At 45.8% G+C, this 7,682-nt stretch overlaps 1 protein-coding gene across 3 annotated transcripts in view; it reads right to left on the reverse strand.

The window, feature by feature from the left end:
* Atp6v0a4 (ATPase H+ transporting V0 subunit a4) overlaps window positions 1-7,682 on the reverse strand; it is a 79,215-nt gene that overhangs the window by 53,672 nt on the left and 17,861 nt on the right. Inside the window, exon 1 of one of the 3 annotated variants that reach the window (XM_003475513.3) lies at window positions 550-750. The exons of the other annotated variants lie outside the window; for them this stretch is intronic. The gene's annotated coding sequence lies outside the window, so the exon portion shown is untranslated. Of the gene's footprint in view, window positions 1-549; window positions 751-7,682 lie in introns of those variants that run through there. 3 annotated transcript variants of the gene reach the window in all.

The raw sequence follows: 7,682 nt of genomic DNA on the forward strand, positions 1-7,682 counted from the left end.
CATGATTTTATACAATGGGTCAGAGTCACAGCACAGGTATTCTGGCAATGTCACCCCAAGTTCCCTTCAGGTCATGTGCAGGGGGTGTGAGAGAACACAGACGAATTCTGTGTAAGACTGGAGTCTCGTGCCCCAGGCGCTTCACCACGTAGATTCTCAAGCCAGGTAACAAGGTGCCAGCTGCCTCTGCTCTAACAGATGCATGGCCACAGCCTCCCTGCCGGCCAAGAAGAAGCCTCTTCCTCCCGTAAGTCTTCTTCAACTACCACCCGCCCTGCTCAGAGACTGAACTGGCTGATACACCCTGCTAGGACACCAGCCATGGGGATTTCCACCTGACGAACAACATTGTGCATCCCTGGCCAGCTCCTACTGGAGCTAGGACCCTGCAGAGTTCTTCCAGTAGCACCCACCATAGCCTGGCCCCGCATTACTGCCTTTAGACCCCCAGCCTCACATCATGCTCTCTGATAAATAAGGCCACGTGCTCCTTGCACAGCTCCCAAGCTTTCTGTAAACCAAAGCTGACAGCAAAGAGAAACTTCTTACCCAGGCTTGCTCCACACTGACTCTGGTGGGGCGTTGGCCCAGGGCTGGGAGTGGGATTCCCCCAGCCACAGCTTCCAGCCTCAGTCCGCAGACTGCTGGCAGCTAGGGAGTGGCGGGGCCCAGGTAGCTAAGACACCTGGGCCTCCCGCGGCCTCGCCCCTGCTCCTCTGCTCTTTCTCTGCAGGTGGCTCTGTTGTATCAACACTGCAGTCGCTGCAGGTGAGGAACCTGCCCCACCGGCCCGCCCTGCTCAGCCCCCGCCCCACACTCTGGCCCTCTGCTCTGCAGTGACCTTGAGTTCCCACCAGGAAGAGCGTGGTCGCTAAAGGGTGACTTGCCTCTAAGTGAGCCGAGGGCAGGTGACAGGTTTCTAGGAGATCAGAAGGACCCCAGAGACATCACTGTCTCTATCAACCACCCCAAAACACTCCTTCAAATTGTAGGAATGTAATAACATTGAACAGCAGTTTGAGAAAAGAAAGTATCACACTGACCTCCTAACTATACTCCAATGCGCTTTCCAAGGCAAATGAGACCAATGGTTCTTATAAATACCCAGAATCTAACATTTAACTTCCCATGTGGCTTGAGGAGAAAGACAGGGCTAAATGATGGTCACCCCTTTCTTACTGAGGATCACTAGGTGTGATTAAAAAAAAAATACCATGAATGTTTACATTTTTAAAAACTTGTTACAGTAAAAGACACATTGTTATTCAACTCCCTCAAGATGCTCCCCCCTGGCTTCCATCACGTTTGTTTATCCCATCTTTCTGGCCTCTTTCTGAAGCGGTGGAAATCTTTTGTGAGTGTCATTCTAAGGTGTGCTCAAAAATACCATGAATAGGGGCTGGAGATTTAGCTCAGTGGCATAAGCATCTACCTTGCAAGCAGACAGTTGTGAGTTCGATCCCTGGTACCGATAAAAAGGAAAAGGACAAAAAAAAAAAAAAATACCATGAATAGGGGCTGGAGATTTAGCTCAGCGGCATAGGCATAAGCACCTGCCTTGCAAGCAGGCGATCAAGAGTTTGATCCCCGGTACCGAGGAACACAGGTTGTAAAAATATGACACTGTAAAAATATGACACTGAGTCCTCCTCTACCTCATTCACCGCATCTGCATCTGGTGCTAGGTGACTTCCAGCTCTTCCCCAGTCAAAATGGCCATGAAAAGTCAATGTTTTTAATCCATTCAGGACATGTATATTTGTTCACACAGAGACAGCGAGGGGCCCAGAGGAAACTAATCAGATGTGCTTTCTTTGGGCTCAGGAGTGACCACAGCAGCCACTTGCATTGACACAGTTGCCTTTCCAGAGCAGGTGGACTTTCTCCAGGTGGACTTGCCAATCCCCCACCTGCAATGTATCTGGGGATGCCTGAAAAATGGACCCAAGAGCAGAGGTGTTTTTGCTTTTTTACTTTTTGTTATGGAAAAAACACTTTTTTTTTTTTTTGAGACAAGGTCTCTCTATGTAGTTCAGGTGGGGCCTTGAACTCACTATGTAGCCCAGGCTGACCTCCAACTCCTGGTGATCCTCCGGCCTCAGCCTCCCAAGTGCTGGGATTACAGGCTTGTACCTCCACACCTGGCTGTTACAGGAAAATTTAAGCATCTGCAAGAATATAGAAAACCGGACAAGCACCCACCATGGAGAGAGGTGGAAGAGGGAGAGAGGGAAAAAGAAAGGGGGGGGGAGAAAAAAGAAGAAGAAGAAGAAGAAGAAGAAGAAGAAGAAGAAGAAGAAGAAGAAGAAGAAGAAGAAGAAGAAGAAGAAGAAGAAGTGGAGGAGGAGGAAAGGAAAGGAAAAGAAAGGAAAGGAAAGGAAAGGGAAGGGAAGGGAAGGGAAGGGAAGGGAAGGGAAGGGAAGGGAAGGGAAGGGAAGGGAAGGGAAGGGAAGGGAAGGGAAGGGAAAACTTTGAAGATGAAAAACAAAAGCTGGGTGGTGCATGTCTGAAATCCCAGCACTTGAGAAGCTGAGGCAGGAGGATCATTGCAAGTTCGAGATCACCTGTGCTATAAAGTGAGCTCAAGGCCAGCATGAACTGCATAGAGAGACCCTGTCTCAAAAAGAAAAAAAGACAAAAACCAAAACTTCATCAGAGTGACAGCTACCGTAGTAAGTCCCAGTGGCAACAGAGCTCACGTCCTCTATCTGTTCCATTGGCTACCACAGAGAACTGCTATGTGCAGGTTTTTCCCTGCACGCCCAAGCAAGGGCAGTAAACAAGAGACGTGGCCTTGCTCTTGTGAAGCCAGTATCCGGTGGAAGGAGACACACACTGAGTGAGTGATCAATCAGCAGCACCGAATGACAGGTGTCAGAGAAATGACTCCGGTTTGTGGGGCAAGTGAGCGGGACGGCTTCCCCCAGCAGGTGGCGCTGCGGTGGGACTTGGGAAGCCCACAGAGAAAGAAGGCGATGACGGCCCACTGATTCCAAGAGCAGGGACAGAGGGGCAGCGGTGTGGTCAATCACAGCGCTAACACAGCTATGGGCGCTTGCACTGCGCCGGGCATGGCTCTCAGAGACTCTGGGACACTGTTGAGTATGCTCCTAGCGGTAATCCTGCTCTTTCTCAAACACGGTGTAGGGCCAGACAGGCGGGACAGCCGTCTGTGACAGATGAGGAGGCAGAGGCTCCTAGGCCTCAGCTACCTACAGCAGGTGCTGTGACACCAGCGTCCTTGCTCACAGCCTTGCATGGCGTCTCGCTGCCTGGTGTCTCAGTCTCTGTCCTCGTTGATGAGATGTAATACCCTGGAAGGAGGAGAGGGTCATTTTGGCTCACAGCCTCCATCCGCCATAGCAGGGCAGGGTGTGATACAGGGGCCTGGCGGGGGAAAATGCTCACTTCATGGTGGCCCAGAAGCAGAGAGAAAGCCAAGGAAAGAGCCCGGAGGAGAGATACAGCCCCAGGAACCAGCTCTTCTGACCAAGCCCCACCAAACAAGTCACTTACAACACTCCCTATCCAGTTACCTACAACACAGGGGATCGGGGGCCACGTTAGATCTAAGCCATAACACCTGGCAAGGTTAGGGTATTCAAGCAGCCAGCAGGCTGGTGCGGCTACCCTGTGGAGAGGGGTGGGTGGAGTATGTGGGAGGGCCGTCAAGGGTGTGCCATGGCCAAGCCAGCTGAGGTCTGATTTCCCAAAAAGAAATTTTGGGCTAGGTGTGGTAGCACATGCCTGTAATCCCGACACTCAGGAGGCTGAGGCAGGAAGTGTTGCTAGGAGTTTGAGGCCAGCCTGGGCTACAAAGTGAGTACTGCATAGTGTGAACTGCATAGTGAGACCCTGTCTCAAAACACACACACACACACACACAGGTTTTACCCTAATAGCATTAGGAAGCCCTTGGAAATGAAGCCATTTTAATGCCTGGTTCACATTTTTAAAGCTATTACTCTGGTTCCTGCATCTGGAAACATGATCCAGAAATACTTTTTCCTCCTAACAAGTAAAACTGAAAACCCTGGATAGCCAGGCATGGTGGCACAAGCTTGTTGTTCCAATTATTCAGGAGGCTGAGGCAGGAGGATCACAATGTGTGGTTAGCCTGGACAATTTAGCAAGACTTGGTTGCAAGAAATAAAAAGGGTTGGAGGTTATAGCTCCATAGTGGAGCACTCTTGAGTTAAACCGCTAGTGCCACAAAACAAAACAGGACATATTAAATGTATAACAAACACAAGAAAACTGGAAGATAAAAAAAATAGATTTTCTAGGGATTTTCTAAGGAACTACACAAAGAGCAGAGTCCTCAAGATCCTTCTGTTTGCTCATAGATTCCAGACCAGCACTGCAGAAGCCAGAACACGTGTTAACCAAAAGCCCTAAACAAAGCCGCCCTCTCTAGTCAAGGGTCAGGACAGCGGCAGTCTAGCAAGAAAGAAAACATCCAGATATTATTGCTGTAATACAGTAAATATCACAGAAAAACCCATGGCCCTGTGCCTCCACCCTACACCAATTAACACCACCCACAGGGAGTCCAGGCATCCACCCTCACCCAGCTGTGACAAATGACACAAACGGTAGTGAAGGCTCAGTAGAGACCCTGCACTCTCACCCACTGTCCAGTAATAAGGGTCCCTCCCCCACCTCACTGGAGGACTGAAGAGAGCTGATTGAACCTTTCACCCTGTCCTTGGGGATGAGGCCGCCGCCCTGACATGGCGGAGTAGAGTCCCGCAGAGGGTAGTGGGGACATTGCTGTGCCTCCCAGCCAGGGCCACTGGCAAGGGTGAGTGAAGAAGCCATGCAGCTCCCCTCCAGACTGGCTGAATGGTCACAGTAAGCAGCATAGTGGGAACAGGGAGAAGCCAGAAGTAGGCTTCTGCCCGAGCCCAGCCAACTGGTCTTTGATAACTGAGCAGGGAGAGGAAGGCAAGTCTTCTGGGCAATGTCATGGACCAAGTGGATATCAATAGACCAAAAACTGAACCGTGACTTAAACCCCTCATATTTCACACAAAAACTAATACAAGGACCTGGGCAAGGTGGCACATCCCTGTAATGCCAGCACTCAGGAGGCTGAGGCAGGAGGGCTGCCACAAATTCAAGGCCAATCTGCACTACGTAGTGAGTTCCAAGCTAACCTGAGCTACACACTGAGATCATGTCTCAAAAAGAAACAAACAAAAGGTTAATTCAAGGGCTTGTATGTGTAACTCAGTGGTAAAGCATTTGCCTAACATGCAGGAGGTCCTGGGTTTAATCCCCAACACTGCAAAAAGTAAAATAATAAAATAAAAATTTTAAATGAGTCACAGGTCCATTTAATATGCAACACTATAGAGCTTTTAGAAGAAATACAGTAGAACATTTCGGAATAGAGGGCCTGGTAAAGATTTCTTAGGCATGACACGTGAAGTGTCATAAAAGAAAACATTAGCGCTGAAGGACATTACAGAGAAAGAGAGGAAGAGATATCAGGATTACAGCTACAGTGGCAGAGAAGCCTCAGTAACGGGGCAGACCATGGAATGAGGGAATAAGGTGGACAAATTATAGTAGAAAAGTGGAGTAGCAGACATGAGGCAGAGACGGTAAGCTAGTCTTTAGTAGAGACAGCTCTGAAACTATATTTAAAAAAAAAAAAAAAGCAGAGGTCATTGCTAATGGTGTATAACGATTTAAAAGACACAGTAGTCCTAGTGACATATTTAGATTGAATTAAATTTGTTCTGGTCTGTCCACTCATATCAGATTTGAGGACACAGACCTCTAGAACCAAAAATAGCAGGTTATACCACGGCAACTATCCTTACTTTCCTATTGACTTAGGCTGAAATTCTGTATTACTTACATTGTCTTACTATGACTGATCTTAATTGTATCTGAATCATAAGACTATTGGTTGGCCTTGACTGATCCTATTTGAAATCGGTATGCGTGTTAGAATCAACCCTAAAAGTAGAGGAAACTACTCTGAGCATGACAGGATGTAAAGGATATCCATACTGGTATGAATCAGTAACAGCTCTCAAATACTACAATGCAGTCAAAGATAAGTTTTTATAAAAATAGGTGATAGTATGTTTAACTATAATAAGCCAGTGTTGTCGACAAATCTATTGAAAATAACAAGAGAAAACATAGTAGCTACGGAAGATCATTTATATTATAGTTTTATAAGTCCTATCCATTGCATGCTTATCTAGGAAATTGTTTCGTTGTCTTGTTATGACTTGGTTTTCCCTATAATACAGAGAAGTTAGGAACAAATACTCTGAGAAAGAGACCTGAAAAACCCGAGGCTTATTTTGTAGCATTATAATATAAATTCCAGCAATCTATTGCTTGCTGATTAAAATGACTCTGGACTGGTTTCTTCAGCTCAACTTCAGCATATGCAGAGATGGGGACGGCTATCACAAAGAGAATGAGAGATGCGATGGTAGTTGGTATTGTCTTCCCTAATTTGGAACTTGAGGACCTAAAAAGACTCCATCATCCTGTAATGATTTGATTAGTTCTATAATATGCAATAAGTATAGAAAGTGGGTGAAGTTAGGGACAACTATTTGTAAGAAGCTAGAGACAGTTAGATAAGGTAGATCTCCAGTGGACTTGCTTTGAAATCTGTATTTCTTTAAATTGTTTTTTATTTTTTTTTAAATGTTCTGTTCTGTTTTGATATGGTTAACCTTATCCTCTTAGAGGTGTAAAACAAATAGGTGGGACTGATAATCATATTACGGAGCTTTTGTTCGGCCATAGAGCAGAATGGTTTGTAGGGTCATTTTTTTTTTTGAATGTCATTCTATATACTTTAATTCTATAACCTGAACAGCCATTTCGAAGATGACAATTTGTAACTTATCAACTGGCAATTTCTTACCTTTTGTTTGTCTGTAATTTAGAATTATTTCTACCCTTTTTTTTTAATCTCCATGTATTTTTTTTTTTCGTTTCCTTTTCTTTAAATAAATTTAAAAAAAAAAAAAAAAAAGAAAACATTGGGGTGTAGCTCGGTGTCTACAAAGTGTGAGGCCTTGAGTTCAGTCCAAAGGAGGGCTTGGGATGTAGCTCAGTGCAAGGACACTTGCCTAAAATTTTAAAAAAAAGGAGCACTTTCTGAGTCCAATCACCATCTTCAAAAAAAAGAATCTGTTAGCCAGGCACAATGGTGCACACATATAACACCAGCTATTCAGGACGCTGAGACAGGAGGATCGCAAGTTCAAGGCCAAACCAAAAAATTTAATGAGATGTTGTCTCAAAATGAAGTGTGAGGATGTGACTCAGTGGTAGAGCACTTGCAGGAGCCCCTGGGATCAATCCCTAGTACTTTAAAAACTCCTTTTGCTGACCAAAGACCATGTAGCTCAATGAGAAAGCTCTGAGTTCAACCCTAGTGCCACACATATGCGCCACACAAAAAAAAGAATAAAAGGACAAACTAAAAACTGAGGGGAAAAACATTTGCAAGCCACATATCTGATAAATAACTCATAGCTAGCATTTATAGAGTTCTCATATGTAACACTAGTAACACTAGTAACAATGCAATTTGAAAATGGGCTGAAACACAGAGGCATTCTACTGAGAAGGACACACAGTTGTCAGATGTATTAAGGGTCTCTAGAGAAACAGAGCTAACAGGAATATGCACATGC

This window comes from Cavia porcellus, unplaced genomic scaffold (assembly GCF_034190915.1).
Source record: "Cavia porcellus strain 051 isolate PalLab524CR breed Dunkin Hartley unplaced genomic scaffold, mCavPor4.1 scaffold_6, whole genome shotgun sequence".
Taxonomy (NCBI): Eukaryota; Metazoa; Chordata; class Mammalia; order Rodentia; family Caviidae; genus Cavia; species Cavia porcellus.